The 24877-nt window shown below is 38.5% G+C and overlaps 1 protein-coding gene across 2 annotated transcripts in view; it reads left to right on the forward strand.

Moving 5' to 3' along the window:
- Positions 1 to 24877, forward strand: part of TSC22D1 (TSC22 domain family member 1) — a 131618-nt gene that overhangs the window by 67272 nt on the left and 39469 nt on the right. The window lies entirely within an intron of this gene.

Raw genomic sequence — 24877 nt, forward strand, 5'->3', positions numbered from 1 at the left:
GATGCCATTAAGTGTATGGGATGAAGTAAGGCCGTAGGGAAATGCTGAGCAGGTTTTAGCATTAAGAACCCAGAGGGAAGCCTCTTCTTTCTTTTGGCTGAGATTATAATTTAGACATTTTAAGATGCAGTCTGAGGAGGACAGTGAGGGAATTTAGTTGATTATCTCTATCACCTCTGAAGTTTAGATAGAGATGTTGCTTGTTGATAGTGAGATAAATTGCAATGGCTCCAAAAGAATGAAAAACAAAATATAGAATGGTTTATGTGGAGTATGGATGTATAGTCAAACAAGAATGTGTATGTGGGTTGCCGAAAAGCTGTGAAATAAGATTAAGTCTGGCTTCTGTAACATTTGGAAGCCCAGAAGCAGACTGACTGATAATTAGTCAAGTGTTTATGTAAAGTTTTTCTAGAGTATATTCCATAAGGAGTTAAAGGAAGCTTACAAAAATATACCCACCATGACAGAATTATAAAAGTATACATTGAAAGTACATACATTCAGTTCAGTTCAGTCGCTCAGTCGTGTCCGACTCTTTGCGACTCCATGAATCACAGCACGCTAGGCCTCCCTGTCCATCACCAACTCCCGGAGTTCACTCAGACTCATGTCCACAGAGTCGGTGATGCCATCCAGCCATCTCATTCTCAGTCGTCCCCTTCTCCTCCTGCCCCCTTCTCCTCCTGCCCGCAATCCATGCAAAGAGTTGACTCACTGGAAAACTATATACATTAAAAAAGGATAAGATGGGGCTCAGAATGAAAATATGACCCAGACAACATATACAGAAGTCTAGAAGTGGGGCATGAATTAACTGAGGGCTTTCTAGCTGCCTATCTAAAGATGGAAATAGTAATTGCTAATTCCAACTCTGTATGACATAAAACAAATGAGTTAATTAGGCAAAACACAAGACTTGTTGGCATTGAGAAAATACTTGCTATACTTGCTCAAAGTCTTTTCTGGGATTTTATAAAAGGATGAAAACAGGGAACATGTTTTGGGTCAGCAGAAATAGCTCTAGGTAAAATCAGTCTTGATCGTAAGAAAGTAAGTTAGTTAATGGCAGTGTTTCATTCTTTCCAGGGTTGGAAATCTATGGATGTTAAGTGGACGGAATTTGATTGAAATAGAACAGTTAGAGTAAAACTAACCTCATTACCAATGAAAACACAGAACTCTAGTTTGTCATGCAAGTACTATTTTTTGGAAAGTATTTGTAAATTATAGATATTTCAAAATATCAGTTTATACCTAATTATCAAGGCAGTCTAGAGGTACTGCCCTGCTCACCTTGGGCTTACCTGCTAAGTCACTTCAGTCGTGTCTGACTCTGTGTGACCCCATAGACGGAAGCCCACCAGGCTCCCCGATCCCTGGGATTCTCCAGGCAAGAACACTGGAGTGGGTTGCCATTTCCTTCTCCAATGTGTGAAAGTGAAAGTGAAGTCGCTCAGTTGTGTTCGACCCCTAGCGACCCCACGGACTGCAGCCCACCAGGCTCCTCCATCCATGGGATTTTCTAGGCAAGAGTACTGGAGTGGCCTGCCATGGGCTTACCTGGGTACCTTCAAATTCAGATTGTTGAAACAGTCTTAGATATCAAGTGTTTTCAGCAGAAACAAGTAAAGAGAAAATGCTTTCTTTGAAAAATACTATGCAAGCATTTAGTTTCTAGCATAGTATCTAATGGCATCCAGATGATTTGCTGAGGCTAAGAGCGTGGCAGTGTGCCCAGGGAGCTGCTAGCTAGTGATGCCGGAGTGAGTGAAACCGACGTCCAACTCCACAGGCCTAAGCCGAACTGTATTTCCAGTGAGGGAGAGAACTGTTCCGTTAGTTAGATTTTTATATTTAGGTTTTTCATCTCAGAACTAATTAAGGGATTTTACCTTGACTGTGGCCTTATTTAATAAGAAAAAGATTTACATTTCCTTAGATTGACTTAGAGCAGTTTTTTTTTTAATAAGGAGGATTAGAAAATATTTCTTCATGTATTAAACGCATTAATCAAGTCAGAAGCTCTTGTTTTAATTAGTTTGAGGATGGATTACGAGGCAGAAACATTACACAAACAAATTGCTAATTATTCCCTCAGATACTGGCCAGCCATGAAGATCTAATGACCAAGTAGCAAAGGGTGAGCAAAGCTGTGAATTATTTTCTGTTTGACCAAATAAAGGACTAAATGCATGAGCATTTGTTAAGCGAGGTGCCTGGGATATATATGATAAAGTCATGGCCCCTGCCCTCGGAGTCTAGTCGAGGGTTTTCTGAACTATAGGAAGGAGATAAGTGGTAAGTGCTCTGATAAATGCTTGAAAAATATGCTGTGAAACAGTGACATAACCCTTTCTAGAGGATCAGACATTTTAGTTGAATTTTGAGGGAAGTTACTTGGGAAAGGATTTCCCAGTTAGAAAAGAACAGACCCCTTCAGCAGCACAGGTCTTTAAAATAGGAAAAGTGTAATTGGGAAAGGCAAGAACTGATGCTGAAGCTGAAACTCCTGTACTTTGGCCACCTGATGATACAAAGAGCTGACTCACTGGAAAAGACCCTGATGCTGGGAAAGATTGAAGGCAAAAGGAGAAGGGGGCGGCAGAGAATGAGATGGTTAGATAACATCACTGACTCAATGGAAGTGAATCTGAGTAAACTCTGAGAGATAGTGAAGGACAGGGAAGCCTTGCATGCTGTAGTCTATAGGGTGTCAAAGAATTGGATAGACTAGTGACTAGCAACTGAACCCCACCGCCAACAACAAAAGGCAAGGAACAGCAGGAGATGAGGCCAGAGGGCTAGGCTGTTGTTCAGTCACTCAGCCTGGCTAGGAGGGAACTACAATAGGGAAGACCTATTGTGCCTGTTAGATAAGGACCTTCACTTTATCCTAAAAACTATAGGGAAACTATGGGAGGATTTTGGGTAGAAAAATCACATGATTAGATTTGCATTTTGGAAAGATGGACCTGGCAGCAGTTTAGAGAAGAGGTGAGTTGTGGTGAACAGTGCAAATAAACTATAAAGCAAATAAACTATTTACCACTGAAATGTGATATTAAGTATATTCACAGTGTTGTATAATTTGTCAAATTCTAAAACATTTTTATCACCCCAAAAGAAAACTTCATACTTAGTGAGCAGTGCTTGCCATTGGCCTCTGCTCTCAGGCCCCAGCAACCACCAATCTACTTTCTGTTTCTATGGATTTACCTGTTGTGAGTATTTCATATGAATGGCATCTTACAACATGTGACCTCTTGTTTGGCTACTTTCACTTGGTGTAATGATTCCCAGGTTCATCCACGTTATAGCATGAATCAGTACTATTTTTATGGCTGAAGTTTGTCCCTTGGGTGTCTGTGCCATATTTTGTCTATTCATCTATTCCTGGACATTTCATTGTTTCTACCTTTTGGCTCTTGTGAACAGTGCACATTAGTGAACATCGGTGTGTAAGTATTTGAGTACATGTCTTCAGCTCTTTTGGATGTGTCCCTAAGAGTGGGATTGCTGGGTCATGTGGTTTTTCTCTTAAGTTTTTGAGAAACCACCCAACCATTTTCCACAGTTGCTACTCCATCTCACATTCCCACCAGCAAGGTACATGTGTTCTGATTTCTCTATATCCTCACCAAGACTTATTTTCTATAGTTTTAATTATAGCCATCCTAGTGGGTGTGAAGTGGTACCTTTCTCTGGTTTTGATTTGCATTTTCCTAGTGACTGAAAGATGTGCTTGTTAACCATCATCTTTCATGTGCTTGTTAACCATCAGCATGTCTTCTTAATTCCACTCTTAGGTATATACCCCAAAGTGAGGTGAAGTGAAGTCGCTCAGTCATGTCCGACTCTTTGCGATCCCATGGACTATAGTCTACCAGGCTTCTCTGTCCTTGGGATTTTCCAAGCAAGAGTACTGGAGTGGGTTGCCATTTCCTTCTCCAGGGGATCTTCCCAACCCAGGGATCGAACCCAGGTCTCCTGCATTGCAGGCAGACGCTTTACCCTCTGAGCCACCAGGGAAGCCGAGGTCTGTTCAATATATGCTAGGCCCTTATCGGATCGTATTAATCACAAGTGTTTTCTCCCATTCTGTAGACTATCTTTTCACATTCTTGATAATGTGCTTTGATTCACAAAGGGTTTAATTTTGACCAAGTCAAACTTATCTATTTTTGTTATTGTTGTTGGTTGTGTTTTTCAGTGTGTTATATCTAAGAATCCATTGCCAAACCCAAGGTCATGACATTTTATTCTGTGTTTTGCTCCAAAAATTTTTTAGTTTCAGCTCTTATATTTTGATCATTGGTCTATTTTGAATTTCTCGATGGTATAAGTAGAAGTCTAGCTTTATTCATTTGCATGTCAGTATTCAATGTACTAGCACCATTTGTTGAAGACTATTCTTCCCCTCTTGAAGAAGGCACCCCTTTCTAAAATCAGTTGGTGAGAGTTGTATGAGTTTATTTATGTACCTTTGCTGTAGGTGATCTCTGAAGTGTCTGTTCCATTTGTTTGAGGTCAGCTAGTGTTTTGGCAGAGATTGCCTTGAATGTCTGTACCCTCCTCCCCTGCCAAATAACCCCAACTCTCCCACTCTTTGTAGATTGGCCCTGCATTGGGACAGCCTTTAAAGCTGAGCTAGGCTATTTATAGTTCTGCCTTAGCCTTCACTTCCTCATGCACTGAACCTGAAGATCAGCCAAGGGTAGCATTTCAGGGTCTTCTCACATCCTGTCCCGGACGTGCATGTTGGCTTTCTAATTTCCCAGGGTATATGGTGCCTTTCCAGTGTCCTAATTTTCCCTGGAATCTCTCTCCCCAGGCTGTCAGAGTATCTTTTGTGTACCTTCCCTGTAATCTTTTTGCCTCAGGTGACAGGGTTGCTCATTTGCTTTTAGTGTTTTCTAGGAATGCCCTCTACTTAGCTACTTTTCCACCTGGAGTGAGTGAATGTCAGCCAGTCTTTCAGGTTGTCCGCAGATAGGTCAACACAGACAGGATTCTTGGAGAACAAGGTCTGCTCTGCTCCCAGTGCAACCAGGGACCGGTGTCCCACACTGTGAATGAAGGCTACCATCATCAAGACTGCGGCAGAGCCAGGGAGTTGGTGGGCAAGTAGAAATGCTGCCAAGCTTATCTACCATTTTTGTTTCCCTTTATGATTCCCTACTTGCTTGGTTGCTTATAAACCTTTGACTACTTTCCAGAATTCCTGCAAAGTTGATTCTGTTCGTTCTGCTCATTTTGGAGCATGGTTCTTGGAGGGACATACCTTTGGAGCCACCTACTTTGCTATATTTGCTGGTATTACAACCACAGGTGGCCTTTTGAGGACTATTTTTGATGGGAGAGTGAAGAGTGCCTGAGAGGTATTGGGTGTAGATGGCTACCCGGTGAGAGTATATCTCTTGAGCAGATTTCAAGGGAAATGAAATGGAACTCAGATTTTCATATTTTAAGGAGTTCTTTTGGTCATTGGATCTGGGAGTCATGTAAAAGAATTACATAACATTTAAGCTAATTATGAAATAAACAGCTGTGAATCTACTTTATTGTTGTTTAGTTCCTAAATTGAGTCTGACTCTTTGCAACCCCATGACTGTAGCCCACCAGGCTCCTCTGTCCATGGGATTCTCCAGGCAAGAATACTGGAATGGGTTGCCAGGGGATCTTCCTGACCCAGGGATTGAACCCGCTTTTCCTGCATGGTAGGCAGATTCTTTACTACTGAGCCACCAGGGAATAAAGCATTAGAGTATCTTTGAAACTATTTTTTATCGCTTCCCCCTCCCCCCAGCATCCACTTCCTCCTGTGTTTTACATCAAAATGGATCCCACATCAGCTTATCTAGATAGGTACTATCCCTAAACAATGTGTTGTTAGTTTTGTTTGTTTTAGGAGCCTTATAAAAAACAGGAATCCTGTGGGGAGTCTTGTCTGGATTATGTTTGACTCAGTGTTGTTTTAAGAGTATCCATGTTCTGTGTATAACTGTGCATCGTTCATTTTCATGAATACATGGAACTTAGATGTGTGAAAGCCCACAGTTTATATAGTCGTCTCTTGCTCAGCATTTAGGGTTGTTTCCAGTTGTGTTTTGTTTTTGTCTTTGTTTTTTTGTCAGAGTGGACAGGGGTGTTTTGAATATTTTTTTACACACATGCCCAGACCTGTATAGTATTTCCAGCTGGAATGGAGTGGCCCAATCATGGAAGAGACACGTGTTCAACTTGTAAAGGGACTTTCCACAACTATTGTTCCAATTTGCCCTCCCACCAGTGTGCATAAAAAGCTCACCAATTGTAATTTGATATTACAGACCTTTTCAATTTTGCTAATAAAATGCATAATAATGTTTGTTCATTGTGGTTTGAAGTTGAGTACATTACCAGCATTCTAGAATCCCCTTTCAAACTACCTCCTAATTACTATCCTCATTCATCTAGGTAAAGACACTAGTCTAGTGTCAGTTACTTTTGTCCATTTCAAACTTTATATAAGTGAAATTGTATGCTATATATGCATTTACTTCTGGTTGTATTTGTGAGATTCATCCTTGTTGAGTTTAACAGAAATTTGCTGATTGTCGTAACTGTGTAGTATTTCATAGTATGAGTATGCAACATTGTATTTTTCTATTGATAGACTTTAGATAGTTCTTATTTGGAGACTTTCATGACTGTTCAGCTATAAACATTCCCATGTATATTCTTTTGGAGCACATATGTTTGCATTTCTGTTGGGGGTAGTCCTAGGAATAAAATTGCTGGTTGGTTTGTGTATGTTCATCTCTAGTAGATATTACCAAGGTTCCTGTTTGCACATCTACCAGCTATGTATGAGTGCTCTGTTTGCTTCTGACTCCATCCATCCCATTTAAATCTGTTCATCAGTCTTTTTTAGCCACCTTGGTGGGTATGTAGTATTAACCTCGTCGTGGTTTTAAATTGCATTTCCCTTATGAACAATGAGATTGAGCATAGAAAAGCAGACAGACATGCTGTTGGGATATATTTTGTAAAATATCTGTTCAAGTCTCTTGTCTATTTTTTCTATTAAGCTGTCTTTTTCTTATTGCTTTTAGGCGTTCTTTAAATATTCCTGAAATAAGCTCTTTGATGTATTAGAAATATCTCCTCTCACAATGCAGTGTGTCTTTTCATTCTTTTATTGATGTCTTTCCCAATTTTTTTTTTTTTTTTTGCAAAGAAATGAACAGAGGAAAATTTATGCGTCGAACCTGGACTGGTCACTTATGATAATATACATGCTACAATTCCATTCTCCCCAATCATTCCACCTTCACCCTCTCCCACAGAGTCCCAAAGACTGTTCTAAATGCCTGTGTCTCTTTTGCAGTCTCTTATACAGGGTTCAGGTTACCATTTTTCTAAATTCCATATATATGCGTTAATATACAGTATTGATGTTCTTCTTTCTGGCTTACTTCACTCTGTATAATTGGCTCCAATTTCATCCACCTCATTAAAACTGATTCAAATGCATTCTTTTTGATGGCTGAGAAATACTCCATTGTGTATATGTACCAAAGCTTTCTTATCCATTCATCTGCAGATGGACATCTAGGTTGCTTCCATGTCCTGGCTATTATAAACAGTGCTGCAATGAACATTGGAGTACATGTGTCTCTTTCAATTCTGGTTTCCTCGGTGTGTATGCCCAGGAGTGCGATCGCTGGATCATATGGCAGTTCTATTTCCAGTTTTCTGAGGAATCTCCACACTGTTCTCCATAGTGGCTGTACTAGTTTGCATTCCCACCAACAGTGTAAGAGGGTTCCCTTCTCTCCACACCCTCTCCAGCACTTATTGCATGTAGACTTTTGGATAGCAGCCATTCTGACTGGTGTGAAATGGTATCTCATTGTGGTTTTGATTTGCATTTCTCTGATGATGAGGGATGTTGAGCATTTTTTCATGTGTTTATTAGCCATCTTTATGTCTTCTTTGGAGAAATGTCTGTTTAGTTCTTTGGCCCATTTTTTGATTGGGTCACTTAGTTTTCTGGAATTAAGCTGCAGGAGCTGCTTGTATAATTTGGAGATTAATCCTTTATCAGTTGCTTCATTTGCTATTATTTTCTCCCATTCTGAAGGCTGTCTTCTCACCTTGCTTAGAGTTTCCTTTGCTGTGCAGAAGCTTTTGATTTTAATTAGGTCCCATTTGTTTATTTTTGCTTTTATTTCCAGTATTCTGGGAGGTGGGTCTTGGAGGATCCTGCTGTGATTTATGTCGGAGAGTGTTTTGCCTACGTTCTCCTCTAGGAGTTTTATAGTTTCTGGTCTTACATTTAGATCTTTAATCCATTTTGAGTTTGTTTTGGTGTATGGTGTTAGGAAGTGTTCTAGTTTCATTCTTTTACAAGTGGCTGACCAGTTTTCCCAGCACCACTTGTTAAAGAGACTGTCTTTTCTCCATTTTATATTCTTGCCTCCTTTGTCGAAGATAAGGTGTCCATAGGAGCGTGGGTTTATCTCTGGGCTTTCTATTTTGTTCCATTGATCTATATTTCTGTCTTTATGCTAGTACCATACTGTCTTGATGACTGTGGCTTTGTAATAGAGCCTGAAGTCCGGCAGGTTAATTCCCCCAGTTCCATTCTTCTTCCTCAAGATTGCTTTGGCTATTCGAGGTTTTTTGTATTTCCATACAAATTGTGAGATTATTTGTTCTAGTTCTGTGAAAAATATTGTTGGTAGCTTGATAGGGATTGCATTGAATGTATAAATTACTTTGGGTAGTATACTCATTTTTACAATATTTATTCTTCCAATCCACGAACACGGTATATTTCTCCATCTATTCGTGTCCTCTTTGATTACTTTCACTAGTGTTTTATAGTTTTCTATGTACAAGTCTTTTGTTTCCTTAGGTAGATATATTCCTAAGTATTTAATTGTTTTCATTGCAACAGTGAATGGAATAGTTTCCTTAATTTCTCTTTCTATTTTCTCATTATTAGTGTATAGGAATGCAAGGGATTTCTGTGTGTTGATTTTATATCCTGCAACTTTACTGTAATCATTGATTAGCTCTAGTAGTTTTCTGGTAGAGTCTTTAGGGTTTTCTGTGTAGAGGATCATGTCATCAGCGAACAGTGAAAGCTTTACTTCTTCTTTTCCAATTTGTATTCCTTTTATGTCTTTTTCTGCTCTGATTGCTGTGGCCAAAACTTCCAGAACTATGTTGAATAGTAGTGGTGAGAGTGGGCACCCTTGTCTTGTTCCTGACTTTAGGGGATCTTTCCCAATTTTGATGTAGTTCAGTTTGTTCATTTTTCCCTTTATAGTTAATGCTTTTGTGTTCTGTTTAAGAAATTTTTGCTTATCACCAAGATATTCTCCTATGTTATTTTCTAGAAACTGTTTAACATTTTAGAGCTATAGTCCATCTTATTTGATTTTTTAAAAAAATATGGTTTGTGATAGAGATTAAGAGTAAGTTTTTCCATATGGGGCAGCTAATTAGCTCAGCACTAATATTTGAAAAGACCATCCTTTTTCTTCTTTGCAAATCTGTCTTTGTCATAAGTCCAATTAATACAGGGGTGCAGGAATCTTTTTTGATTTCTACTTCTATCTAGAAGTAGAATGGCTGGGTCATATGGTAGCTGTGTTTTTAATTTTTTGAGTAATCTCTGTACTATTTGCCATGGTGGCTACACCAATTTACATTCCTACCAAAATGCACAAGCATTCCCTTTTCTAGACATCTTTGCCAACATGTTGTATCTCGTCTTTTTTTGCTGGTAGCCATTCTAAGAGATACAAGGTATGTAGGTTTTGTAGTAGTCACATTAAAAATGTAAAGAAACAGGTGCAACTAATTTGAATAATAATGCTGTATTTAATCTAATATTGTTATTTCAGAATGTAATCAGTATAAAAATTATTAATGAGATATTTAACTTTTTGGAGTTACTAAATCTTCATAAGCTAGTATATGTTTAACATTTACAGCTGATCTCAGTTTGGATCAGCCATATTTCAGGTGCTCATAAGTTGCGTGTGGCTAGTGGCTACTGTTTACTTTCATGCATTGGAGAAGGAAATGGCAACCCACTCCAGTGTTCTTGCCTGGAGAATCCCAGGGACGGTGGAGCCTGGTGGGTTGCCGTCTGTGGGGTCGCACAGAATCGGACACAACTGAAGTGACTTAGCAGCAGCAGCAGTGGCTACTGTATTGGTGAATATAGGACTTGAATTTCTAGTAGAGTACTGATACTGGTAGACTTGTTCTTAACTTAGAAACAAATGCTCCTGACATTTTACTGTTAAGAAGGATATAGTCTATAGGTCTGGATAGATATATGTGGTTAAAGAAGCTTTCTTGCATTTTTAGTTATTAAGCTTTATTAAATTTTGTCAGTCTTTTTAATCTCTTGATATAATCTTTTTCTTTTAATTTTTTAAGGTGATAAATAAAATTTTTAGATTTTCTAATGATTAACCAGTCTTTTATTGCGGGAATAAGCCCAACTTGGTCATGATATCTTTTTATTCACTACTAGCTTTATTTTGTAAGAGTATCATCTTCTGTACCTTGGCTCTTTGATAGAAATTTACATGTAAAAGGTTCTAGGTCGGATGTTTCTAAGTGTTGCCTCAAATTTCATAATACTCTAATATATTTTAATTTTTGATTATATCCTTTAATTCCTCATGCTATTTATATTTGTATCCCATTTTCTCCATTAATGTTTTCAGTGAGTGAGTGAGTCATAGTCACTCAGTCATATCTGACTCTTTGCAACCCCACGGACTGTAGCCTGCCAGGCTTCTTTGTCCATGACCTGTTTTATTAGCCTTTCAAAGAACCACACGTGTAAGAATTGTATCTTGTTTTAAAGTTTTATGAATTTTTGTTTTATATTCATTGTCTGTTTCTGTCTTTAGGCTTATTTTAGTTCCTATTCTATTAAGTTGAAAGTTTAGCTCTTAATTTTCAGGTTTTCTTCTTTAACGTTGTAAACATTTAAGGCTATAAAATTTCTTCCAAGTTATTACTTTGGCAGCATATCTTACAAGCCTACATTTTCATTTGAATTGTTTCTGTTTATTTGACCATGCTGGATCTTAGTTGTGGCATATGGGATCTAGTTTACTGACCAAAGATCGAACCCAGGCCTCCTGCATTGGGCGCATGGAGTCTTAACCATTGGACCACCAGGGAAGTCCCCATTTTAAGTGTTTTAAATCATCACTATATTTTATTTTTGACGCAGAAATGATCTCAGTTTAGTTCAGTTCAGTCACTCAGTCGTGTCTGACTCTTTGCGACCTCATGAATCACAGCACGCCAGGCCTCCCTGTCCATCACCAACTCCCAGAGTTCACTCAAACTCATGTCCATCGAGTCGGTGATGCCATCCAGCCATCTCATTCTCTGTCGTCCCCTTCTCCTCCCACCCCCAATCCCTCCCAGCATCAGAGTCTTTTCCAGTGAGTCAGCTCTTTGCACGAGGTGGCCAAAGTATTGGAGTTTCAGCTTTAGCATCAGTCCTTCCAATGAACACCCAGGATTGATCTCCTTTAGAATGGACTGGTTGGATCTCCTTGCAGTCCAAGGGACTCTCAAGAGTCTTCTCCAGCACCACAGTTCAAAAGCATCAATTCTTCGGCAATCAGCTTTCTTCACAGTCCCAACTCTAACATCCATACATGACCACTGGAAAAACCATAGCCTTGACTAGACGGACCTTGGTTGGCAAAGTAATGTCTCTGCTTTTTAATATGCTCTCTAGGTTGGTCATAACTTTCCTTCCAAGGAGTAAGTGTCTTTTAATTTCATGGCTGCAATCAGCGTCTGCAGTGATTTTGGAGCCCCCAAAAATAAAGTCTGACACTGTTTCCACTGTTTCCCCATCTATTTCCCATGAAGTGATGGGACCAGATGCCATGATCTTCGTTTTCTGGATGTTGAGCTTCAAGCCAGCCTTTTCACTCTCCTCTTTCACTTTCATCAAGAGGCTTTTGAGTTCCTCTTCACTTTCTGCCATGAGGGTAGTGTCGTCTGCATATCTGAGGTTATTGATATTTCTCCCAGCAATCTTGATTCCAGCTTGTGCTTCTTCCAGCCCAGCGTTCCTCACTAGGAGTGCTTTAAATTGTAGGTGTTTTTACATTTTTATCATTTTTGTTAGCAAATTATGTATAAATGGATTATGCATAGTGATTACAAATTTGGTTGTGTGATACAGATTCTTTGAAATTTGTTTAGTCTTGCCTTATGGTTTAGCGCCTGAACAATTTATGTAGATATTCCATGGATGCTTGTAGAGGATGTTTATTCTTTAACTGTGAAGTTGGGAATTCTCTTTGTGTCCATTGAGTCAAGTTATTTAATTGCTTTTTTAGATGTTTAATACCTTAACTAATTTTGTCTGCTTGATCTAAATATTGTAAAGAGAGGGGATTTGACACATTCTCCCTTATGATTCTATCAATTTTTGCTTTATAGATTTATATGTATTCAGTGAATATAAGATGAGAATTCTTATGCATTTCTGGTGCATTGAAGCTATTATGTCTTGATTCTTTTTATCCCTAACGATGCCTTTTGCTTAGATCTATTTTGTCTTATTTTAATAAGGTCACTCCAGCTTTCTTGAGTTGATATTGCCAATGATCTCTTTTTCCCACTTTCCATCTTTTAGTATTTCCATGCCCTTATATTTTACTATGTCTCTTGTAAATACTGTATAGTAGGATTTTGATGTATGTAGGGAGAGGTTTTTTCCCCCATTCTGGTTTGAGAGCTATATATTCTACTTACATTCTTTTAGTTTATACTAGTCAGACATTGTTATTGACCATTTTAACTTCATTTTTTAAAAGTTCCATAAGTTTGACATTATTATTTATGTAGACATTGACATTATTATTTATTTATTATCTAAATAATAAATAAATATTATTTATTATTATGGAATACAGTGTTTGTTTAGTATTATGTAGATGTCTACCTTCCGTCTATGGGGTCACACAGAGTCGGACACGACTGAAGTGACTCAGCAGCAGCAGCAGCAGATGTCTACCAGCTTTGCTTACTGTTCCTTCTTGTAACTCAGACCTTTTAAAGGGAGCATTTTTCTTTTCCCTAAAGGAATATTTTTGGGGAGTTTCTTTAGTGAATGTTAAATGGTGACAAATTTTTATTTTATGTTTATCTGAAATGGACTTTATTTAACTCTAATTCTTGAAAGGTCTTGGGTACACAATTCTAGGTTGAGAGTTATCCTAGTCATTTGTTCTTTCTGCAATAGTAGGATATTTTTGAAAGGTCTTTCTAATGAAAAATGTAATAAAAAAATCTAATATTTAATATGTGTGGGCTCAATAAAAATAATCTTACTAAAAAGTCTCTTAATAACTATTTACACAGTTGGCATTATGTTATATACAGAATTGCTATACATTTAAAGATTGAAATATGACTAATAGAAATTTCTGTACACATATGTATGGTGACTGCCCTTAGGTTTGTAGCTGGAGTCACTAGTTATACTATTTATGACTTTGAGGTTTTATTTGCTTATACTGTGTGCCCATTTTTCAGAAACTCATACTTTATTAGTTTTTGCTGATAAGAGGGCAGGTTGTCTGTATTTCAATGTTTTAAAACCTTATTTTCTGATTATTGCCTTGATGAAGTGATTTTACTATTATTTCTGTCTGCTCTTTACTGTTTCTGTAATATGATAGAAGGAAAATGTAGTCTTACGTTCTCTGGATCTTTGTATGTCACTTATGCTGTATATTCTACATAGCTTTTATTTTTTAGTTCTCATTATAATCCCATTTTATACTTCCATTATAAATGGGATTTATATACTTCCATTTTATAAATGAGGAAATTGAGTTTGAAAATTATTTAAATGACTTCCTGTGGTATCATAGTATGTAAATGTTGGGACTAGCAGTCAAGACATAAGCACTCAGGTATTGTCTACAATTCTGGTCTCACTTAAGATAGCCTAGGATAATCAATCGTCTTAATGCAAATCAGTAGGTGAACTGAATAACCACCTGTGTAGCTTGATGTTGCATGTGCCAGAACCCCTCAACTAAAAATACTGCTGTACTTTTTTGTGTTGCATCAAGGTGTATAACTAGATTTACTTGTAGGATTTGAGACCGCTATCTTATGCCACAATCATTTAATACATTTATCATGAGCATCATTTGTACTTATAATTTCTGTCATTCCTTGTCTTCCCCTATCCCAGCTCCCATTCTAGACTAACACGATACAGGTAATAATAAGTAACTATGCATTTGTCTTCCAGGCTAAGTAAAATAACTTTTTACATACCTATGTATGCCCAATTGTTTACCATTGGGTTGGCACTGGTACTGTTCAGTTGCTCAGTCGTGTCTAACTCTTTGTGACCCCTTGGACTGCAGCATTCCAGGCTTCCTTGTCCTTCACTATCTTCTGGAGTTTGCTCAAACTCATGTCCATTGAGTCGGTGATGCCATCCAACCATCTCATCCTCTGTTGTCTCTTACTATGATGTATAAAAGGTAGGCTAGTATGTGAAGGGGTGGGGAAGAACTGTATTCCCTTTCCTGTCAAGGAAGTTAGAATATTCTGCAAAGTTTTAAAGGATTTCGTGAAGAGATAGGAAAACTGATGATTGTAAATACTAGAGGTTTTAGAGGGCTGTTTGAACATTCCTATGGTTGGTTGACTGTAAAAGTAATCTCAAACTTTCTGGCTACTCTGACCTCGAAACATTCATATACTATTTTTGAGTTTCTTTTATCTGTTATTTTTTTCTCAGTTTTTCAAGTTTTGTGATAGTGTAGCTGTTAAATTTGTTAACAAATTTTGTAAATTTTAATCATATATTAAAGCAATACATTTAAAAAAATTATCCAGATTTGTGTATAAGATGCCTGTGTGTTCAGGTTTAAATAATTAGATTAGAAATTAAATTATATAGAATCATACTTAATTTAAGATAACCTGGGTTGTCTATATAAAAATATTCTCCTAGAAGGGGATGGACAGCTATTTAAAAAAAAAAAATGATGTTTTAGCGCCATCTACTGTTGAGTAAGAATAATCTCTTTGTGTATACTTGGATTTTCCCAGTCCCTACCTATTAAGTCCTGCTTATTACTGTGAATATCCTCACTTAGTTGACCACTCTGTAAACTCTGGGTGGTTTGGAATCTTTAGATGATATTCTGTGTTCAGAGTTGACCAGTTTTTGGAGATCTTGCTCATAATTCTCATCAAAGTAGCAGTAGCAAATTTCCTATAATATTCTTAAGTTAAGGATTTTAAAAGGAAGCTAGCTGGTTATGCTAGCTTCCATATAGCATCTTTGGTTTAAAGTTTACTGACTGATTGGCCATTGCTATAAAAAGACTGGAGGATTAAAACTCAGATTTTAAATTGAACACACCATTTGTAGTTGAAGGGCTATCCATGGAAAACTTTGTTTCCATATGTTGCTTGTTTTATAATGAATGTCCAAATCTGCATAGCACAGTATTGAGTGTATTTGTCATTTAGAGGAAAAGCTGTGTTTAAATAATATATTAATTTTCTTGGAGTTTGTTACTGCAAAAGACATTACAAAAATAGGTTCCTGTAATACTATTTACTTTGCCACTTATGATCTTGAGACCATTAACCTTAACTTCTCTAAGCCTCAATTTTCTCATTTGTAAATGAGAATAACAGTACCTGTCTCTTGAAATTATTGTAGAGCATAAATAAGATATACCTTCTAAAGCACTGGGCATAGCTTCTGGCACCTTATAATAATAAATACTAGTTGTTATCATTATTTGTCATTAATATTTTTTATCACTGATTATATATTTAAAGTAAATATGTTTCAACAAATACATTTTTTATCTTAGTAACTAATACCTTTTAAAAAAAACCTATAATTTTGAATAAAACTTGCTGCCTAAGAATACAGATGTTCAAAATGTTTTCTGTTTCTGCACATCATTTATAATGGAGGAGGATGTGTGGTTGGGTGGAAAGTAGCAAGGCCTTTTGGATCTCTGGTTCTGGACCTTCAGTTACTAGTAGTGTAACCTGCAGTAAACTATTTAACCTCTCTAAAAAACTCAGTTTCTTCATCTGAAAAGTGGGAGGGTGTTATGAGGATTAAATGATATCATGTATATATGGAGCCGTTATTCATTTCCTTTTTGTGGACTAGCAGACAATAAATGTTCATTCTCCCATTCAAAAACAACCTACTACAAGTTTGCTAACATGCACCTATTTCTCTAATTTTGCTTAGTATTATTTATGCTAAAATAAGAAGAGATTAAGCATCTTTATGTTTGAGAGACATGGAGTTTGAGGGGATACAAAGAAATTGTGACATCTTTGAGGTGTCTAATTGAGATAGGATCTAAATATATGAAGGTTTTCTTTTTAATTTGAATAATGTGTGTACATGATTGCTAAATAAATTATACAGGAAATATTTGGGGGGAATTCAAAGGAGTAGTACTTTTTCTGCTGGACCCAGCTTACCTGCCCCTTTCCCATCATCGTCACTGTCACCATCATCAATCACCATCATTGTTTTAGTAATTGTTGCCCCTTGGATATTCTAAGAGGACATAAAGATAAAATCCACTCATGGATTAATAGAAATACTTAACCAGTTGCATGTTATTTAGCAGCATTATGGACCAAGTCTTCAAGGCAGGGCAGGGGTTGTATGTGGTGGTAAGTGATGAACACTGAAAACATAGCGAGTGTGTTTGTGTGTGTGTGTGTTCAGCTATACTTGGTACACGCTTGTGAATACGTGAACAAATGAATGAAGGCCTCTGCATCACAGTAGTAATGTCAGCTGAAACAAGTGTTCTTATCACGCTCTAGTTTAAATTTCTGTGCGTAATTATAAACAGCTAATTCCCTCCTGTGTCCTCTGGGTCTTTACTTCATAATGATGCTATCAGTACTTACCCCTTGTTATCTTTCATCTTTTCCTCTTTACTGGCAACTTGTGTGGATCAGCAGGCCACCCCCTGCCTGCCCCCCAACCCCAGACCGTGTCTTCCTGATCCCCCTTCATCGATGTGGCTGTGGGCCGACTCGTCCCTCTTCCTGACCCCCTTGCTGCCCAGGTTCCTGAGACTGTCGTTTTGCACACATGACCAGTGACTTCCTAACTGTCCAGTCTCAAGTCAGAAACACTTTTCAGTCTTTCCTCCTTCGGCCTCTTGTCTTTGTCACTGTTGTCTGATGCTCTCCTCCCGTGGTTCCTGGTTCTCCTCTCTTGACCTTCTCTGTTTGAGTCTCATTTATTTAAAAATTTTTCCTCGCCCAGCCCTCTCAACTGCTGGTGTTTCCTTAGGTTCTGTCGTTCCCCTTCTCTTCCTCTTCCTCTGCAGATTTTCTTTGCACTGTGGGGACCCTGCCCAGATGTGATGATCGGCTCCCTCCACTTGAGTTTTATCTGTGGGATCCTAGGTCAACCTCTGGTAGTGCAGGGGCAGAGGGCAGTGGGCTTTAGCCCATGAGACCCTCCACCACCTGTCAATGCACAGAAGCTTCCCTGCGTGAACATACAATCTGTGTGAGACGAGCAACTGAAAACCATGGAAACATTGACAAGTAGTGTGTTTGGTGTGGAAACTCAGCCTCAAAAGTGTCTCTAGCCCTTTCTGCTGTTGACGTACTCCTCTGTAGAAATTCTGGAGCTGCACTCGAGGGGCCTCAGTTTCCCTGTGAACACGTCTCCTTGTGTGTCCCACCCAGGCTGCGCTCCTCAGTTATCACCCTTTTCAGACGGTCTGCTCCTCCTGTATTCTGCCAGTTAACAGGACCAAGATACACTCTGTATGACCCAAACCCCTAATCATCCTAAACTGAGCTGCTGCTTCTCTTATCGTATGTAACCAGCCAGCCCTGGGTTATATAACTACTGCTTTCTTATCTTTCCTTAGTATCTGCAGTGGAATTTACTTTGTTATAGTTATTTGATCAATGTCTATTTATTTCACTAGAATCTTTATGTCCCAAGTCCCTTGCATATTTTCACATGATAATATTTTTATATATAGAAATATGTTTAGCAACAATCCCTAAATCCCAAGGAATATTTAATAGCATCACCCTACTATACCAAAGAACCCAGGTCTCCCGCATTGCAGGCGGATTCTTTACCAGCTGAGCCACCAGGGAAACCCCACTAAAGAACACTAATGTACCATAAAACAATAGGTCTTTTAATCTTGATTTGATCAAATATTATATTAAGGAATATAAGATTATATTAAAGTGAAATACTTTAAGATTGTTTTCTTTTGTAGTTTCTCAGTTTAAAAGAGTTGTTTATATGTTATCGATATCTCCTAGAACTTGCACACTTCTGATTCCTTCAGTTTAAAAAAATGAAGTTCAGACTCTGTATGAGTCTTATGTTATTATCCAATTCTTCTCATTTAATATTTATCAGTATTATTTTTGTTTCTTAGATGCTCTCCAGTGATGGTTCAGTAGTTACATTTTTGTGAAACGTATACTGTACTTCCCATTTGTTGTCATTTTTAAAGTAAACTGTCCCCATTATCTTTTCAGGGCCACCCTTGGAGGTATAAACTTTTTCCATTTCAGTTCTAAATAAACAGCATGAGAAGATGGCATGTTCCACATTCTAAATGGTCACAACTTATTCATGTAGGTTTTCCAATGATTCTAGTGTTTGACATAAGAGAAGTATTGGGGTAACTGAAACAAACTTTTAGATGCCTAATCTTATTTTAACCTTCTGAGATGGTTACTGTTTGATGATGACTCAGGCTCAGATCCAGGGCCATGACTTGTCTTTATGGATGTGACTACTCACCTCTCAGCCTAACAAGACAGAAAAGTTACCTCTTCTTGATACTGTGTATAACTGGTAACCGTTTGCCCTTTTCATTTAATTTTTTAATCTCCTGAAGCCCAGAAGGCTGTTAATCAGATTTTAAGAACTGTATGATAAGAGAGTCGGTAATTCTCAAACAAAATCTAAGGTGGTTGTTGTTTAGTCGCTCAGTTGTGTACAACTCTTTGCAAGCCCATGGACTGTAGCCCGTCAGGCTCCTGTATCCATGGGATTTTTCCAGGCAAGAATACTGGAGCGGTTGTCATTTCCTACTCCAGGGGATATTCCCGACCCAGGGATCGAACCCACGTCTCCTGGTTCCCTGTGAAAGTGAAGTCGCTCAGTCGTGTCCGACTCTCAGCAACCCCATGGACTGCAGCCCACCAGGCTCTTCCATCCATGGGATTTTCCAGGCAGAAGTACTGGAGTGGGGTGCCATTGCCTTCTCCAAAGGTTCCATGTATTGGCAGGTATATTCTTTACTACTGCACCATCTGGGAAGCCCGAGATCTAAGGAACAGTGTCTATTTCCTAGGAGGAGTGGCTTTTTGAGTCAGATACTAAACCTTACTCAAAAAATTATCTGCTTAGGCCTATGAATTTGGGCATGTTTCCTGGTCTTTTTGTGCCTCAGTTTTCCTGCCTATCGGAGAAGGCAATGGCAAGCCACTCCAGTACTCTTGCCTGGAAAATCCCATGGACGGAGGAGCCTGGTAGGCTGTAGTCCACGGGGTCACTACGAGTCAGACATGACTGAGCGACTTCACTTTCACTTTTCACTTTAACACATTGGAGAAGGAAATGGCAACCCACTCCAGTGTTCTTGCCTGGAGAATCCCAGGGACGGGGGAGCCTGGTGGGCTGCCATCTATGGGGTCACACAGAGTCGGACACGACTGAAGTGACTTAGCAGCAGCAGCAGTTTCCTGCCTATAAAATGGTAAAGTTCAGTTCTTACGGGCTTCCGTAAGAACACAGTCTAAGGCTTTCATGTTGTCTATGAGGCAGATGTTTTTCTGGAATTCGTAACTTACTGTACATGTGGCGCTGATGGTAAAGAACCCACCTGCCATTGCAGGAGACATGAGAGACGCAGATTCCATCCTTGGGTTGGGAAGATCCCCTGGAGAAGGAAAAGGCAACCCACTCTAGTACTCTTTGCTGGAGAATCCCATGGACAGAGCAGCCTGGTGGGCTACAGTCCATAGGGTCACAAAGAGTCAGACACGACTGAAGCAACTTAGTACAGCACAGAGTTCTTATTACATGAGATACTACATATATAAAGTACTGAGAATAGTGTGTGGATACTAGTTCCTCAGTAGTGGTAATATTATTGTCTATATATTATTTTTATTATTTTCTTTTGTTGTTTTTCAGTTGCTAAGTTGCGTCCAACTCTTTGTGACTCCATGGACTGCAGCACACCAGGCTTCCTTGTCCTTTACTGTCTCCTGGAGTTTGCTTAAACTCATTTCCGTTGAATCGATGATGCCATATAATCATCTCATCCTCTGTTGTCCCCTTCTCCTCCTGCCCTCAATCTTTCCCAGAATCAGAGTCTTTTCCAATGAATCAGCTCTTCATATCAGGTGGCCAAAGTATTGGAGCTTCAGCTTCAGCATCAGTCCTTCCAATGAATAGTCAGGACTAATTTCCTTTAGAACTGACTGGCTGGATCTCCTTGAAGTCCAAGGGACTCTCAAGTCTTCTCCAGCACCACAATTAGAAAGCATCAATTCTTTAGTGCTCTGCTTGCTTTATGGTCCAACTCTTCTTACATCCTTATATGACTACGTTATGAAATACAGCTTTGACTATACAGATCTTTGTAGGCAAAAATGTTTCTGCTTTTTAATACACTAGGTTTGTCATAGCTTTTCTTCCAAGTAGCAGGTGTCTTTTAATTTCATGGCTGCAGTCACTGTCCACAGTGATTTTGGAGCCCAAGAAAAGAAAATCTGTCACTGTTTCCACTTTTTCCCCTTCTTTTCACCATAAAGTGATGGACCAGATGTCATGATCTTCGTTTTTTGAATGTTGAGTTTCAGGCCCGCTTTTTCACTCTCTTCTTTCACTTTCATCAAGAGGCCATTTAGTTCTTCTTTGCCTTCTGCCATATTGGTGGTATTATCTGCATATCTGAGGTTTGTATATTTCTCCCAGCAGTCTTGATTCCAGCTTGTGATTTATCCAGCCTGACATTTCGCATGATGTACTCTGCATATAAGTTAAATAAGCAAGGTGACAGTATACAGCCTTTATATACTACCCCTTTCCCAATTTAGAACCAGTCTGTTGTTCCATGTCCAGTTCTAATTGTCGTTTCTTGACCTGCATACAGATTTCTCAGGAGGCAGGTAAGGTGGTCTGGTATTCCTATCTCTGTACAAATTTTCCACTGTTTGTTGTGATCCACACAGTCTAAGGCTTTTGCGTAGTCTGTGAAGCAGAAGTAGATGTTTTTCTGGAATTCCGTAACTTTCTGTATGATCCAGCAGATGTTGGTAATTTGACCTCTGGTTCGTCTGCCTTATCTAAATCCAGCTTGTACATACATTATTTTTTACATTATTTTTCCTGTGGCAGACATGTGAAATGTAATTTTTCATGTAAATATAAAATGTAAATTTTAAAATTTCCTCAAATTTAAAGAGTCATGGAAACTTCTGGCTTCTCTGAGGGAATGTTGTGATTTAACTATTTAAGCAACTTAAAGTAATTCCAATCTTAAGTTCTGTTCCATCTTACACAAAGAACCTGTTGAAATTCTTTTACCTTTTATGTAAGGACTTTATTTAAAATCAGGAATGATACTTGCTGTGTTCTCCATAGTTCCCACTTCCCTCTGCTTCATACACATCTGACTCCTGCCAGTGCTAGATGCTGGAGGTACAACAGTGAGAAAAGCACCTGTGTTCCGTGTCCTCCGTGTGTGGAGCATACAGGTGTGTCACGCTGTCCTATCTTTAGTTATACAGGTGATTAAATTCTATGAAGCAGCGGTATTCATGTGTATTGCTGGGAAAGATTGAGGGCAGGAGGAGAAGGGGACAACAGAAGATGGGATGGTTGGATGGCATCACCGACTCAATGGACATGGGTTTGCATAAACTCTGGGACCTGGTGATGGACAGGGAGGCCTGGCGTGCTGCAGTTCATGGGGCCACAAAGAGTCGGACAAGACTGAGCAACTGAACTGAACTGATTCAGGTCTGTGAGAGCATTTCACAGGGAAACCTCACCTGGTCTAAGTATTTAGGAAAAGACTCACTTCTGGAAGGAACCTGAGATGAAGTCCAGAGATTGATCAGTATCATTAACTAGGAATGGAGTGAACGGGGCAGGGCATGCATTTCACACAGACATGATGTGCTTGAGATGGAAGGGAGCCATTATAAAAAGGTGTGTTCTTAAAAAAAATGTAATGAATTCTTATTGTTTTGCAGTTGTGGTATTTTACTGTTAAATGTATTCTGTCTAGGAAGATCTAAGTATTATAACAGTCTTAAAATTTTAAATCTATAACTGTAACAGTCTAGTCTTTTCTTAATCTTTATGTTTAAGAATATATAAAACGAAATGATTTGTAAGGTAAGTTGTAATTACTAAATATTGAAAACAGTCATAAAATTTGATTCAATAAGCTGTGCTTTCAATATTAAATAATCATTTTAAGTTTAAGAGAATTTATTCTTGATTATGTCAGGGGTCAGATCATGTAGCTAATGAATAATTTTCATCACGTTCATTTTTAAAAATAGAGCACATCATCCCTGTTTTTTGAGGGGGACTTCCCTGGTGGCTCAGCTGGTAAAGAATCTGCCTGCAATGCTGAAGACCTGGGTTCAATCCCTGGGTTGGGAAGAGCCTCTGGAGAAGGGAAAGGCTACCTACTCCCGTATTCTGGCCTGGAGAATTCCATGGGCTGTGTAGTTCATGGGGTTGCAAAGAGAGAGACATGACTGAGAACTTTCACTTGACTTTCTCCCTGTTTTTGCACCGTTTATTACTTGGTAATTAAAAAAGGAGGATCATTTCATCAGTTATTCAAAGTTTATTTCAAGTGACAAGTAATGTGTGTTTTGGACTGATTTGGAACTAACTATTCTGTTTTATAGTATTTTGAGTGTTTTTTTTTTTTTCTGTACTTGTATTCCTAGAAATAAACTGCACCAGTTGTTCTGTAGTTTGTTTATGTAACTGCTGAAGTAGAAAGTTGGATAGATCTTGAAGGATACCTAATTTATGTATTCTGTCAGCAGTGACATTTCAACTTTTTTTAGTGACTCCATATCCCTTAGAATTTCAGCAAGTCTTGGTAGAATCATAGTTAGTGATGATTGTATAATCTATGCCTTCATCCACTGATGCCCCCTTCTCCAACAGTTTCTCACATGGACTCCTGTGGCTTATCTAGTGTCAACCACATGGCATTAATTTTAATTTTCTCCATCTCTTTGGGCCACCCACTGAGGTTCTGTTCTGTTCACAGGGGAGTGCCTCTTTTGGTGGTTTTTGTTGCTGATACTTTCTTGGTCGTTACTGGAACCGCCCAGGGCTGGGTCACTGAATGATATCTAGGACTTGATGGTAAAGCTGTCCAGCCTGGTAGTTTTATTTATAAAAAAGTTTTTCACTGTTGATTTAATTTTATTTAGTGGCAGTATTGGGCTGTTCAGATTTCATATCTCTTCATCAGTCTGTTCCAGTAAATAATGTTTTTCTAGCAATTTGCTTATTCTGTATTTTTAAATGATGGCTGTATTCCTTTTCCTTTCTTGATATTGCTTATTTCTGCCTTCTGTTTTTTCCTTAATCATACTAGGGGTTTGACATTTTAGAGTTTTTCACAGGGCCAATTTTTGGCCATGTTGATCTTCTCATATATGTTTCCTGTTTTAATTGCTTTTGCTATTACCTTTGTTATTGCCTTTTATTTTCTTTGGGTTGATTTTGCCAAGTTTTCTCCTCTGTGATAAAGCCTCATATCACTTTAGTCTTTATTCTAATGTTCAAGACTGTTACTTCGGTTACATCCTACGAGTTTTGAGATATACTGTATTCATTTTAATCTCATAATTTAACAGGAAATCTGTGATGTTGATCCCTTTGCTTTGTATTTTTTATTACAAATGTTCCTGAATTTTCTAAAGTTTAATCTATTTTTTGAAAGCTCCAACGTGGACATTTACTGGTTATTTTCTGTTTTATAATTGATACCATCCAGCTTTTGCTGATGATCACATCCTTTCATTTTGATTTTCTCAGTCCTTTTCTACCTTCTGAAGTAGCATTGTGTAGGAGAAAAACAAATGAAGAACTCTGTGTTTCTCTTTATTTCCCACCCATCCCCACGCCTGCTCCAGTAAAATGGTATATTTGTAAGACTAGAGTAGAATATCTTGGATGTAAATTGTAGGAAGTACCGTGGGCCCTCTTGGGAATTGAGAAGTGCTGGGCAAGAAGTTTCTCCATCTCTGCCTGAGCCCTCCGTGTCTGCTTGTTTCAGTTTTGCTTTGTGAAGCCTCTTGAATGTTCCTGTCTTCCCTCACCTTCTTCTTCCTTCCCTCCTCTGATCCTTCTCTCTCTCCCTTCCTCCCCACCTTTTCTCTTTCTCCCTCCCTCCCCAACTTCTTCTCTCCTATCTTCATCCCTCCCTTCATCTTTTTTCTTCCTCAAATCTTCCTTCTATTCTTTTTTTTGGGGGTGGGGGTTAATTTTTTATTTTATTTTTTCGATTATTTCTGATTGTCATTCTTTTTTTTTTTTACTTTACAATATTGTATTGGTTTTGCCATACATCGACATGAATCCGCCACGGGTGTTCATGTGTTCTATTCTTGTCTTCATTGCTGCCCCCACCCCCCAACATGTTTCAAAAGTTGGAAAGCCCCCCCACTGGATACTCCTGATTTTTGGATCTGGAAGACCCACAGGAGCCATATGGCATTGACTTGTTACACTCTAAGAAAACAGGAAGAA

Source organism: Moschus berezovskii, chromosome 13, assembly GCF_049115385.1.
Source record: "Moschus berezovskii isolate FMDL1 chromosome 13, NW_MosBer_1.0, whole genome shotgun sequence".
NCBI classification, from domain to species: domain Eukaryota; kingdom Metazoa; phylum Chordata; class Mammalia; order Artiodactyla; family Moschidae; genus Moschus; species Moschus berezovskii.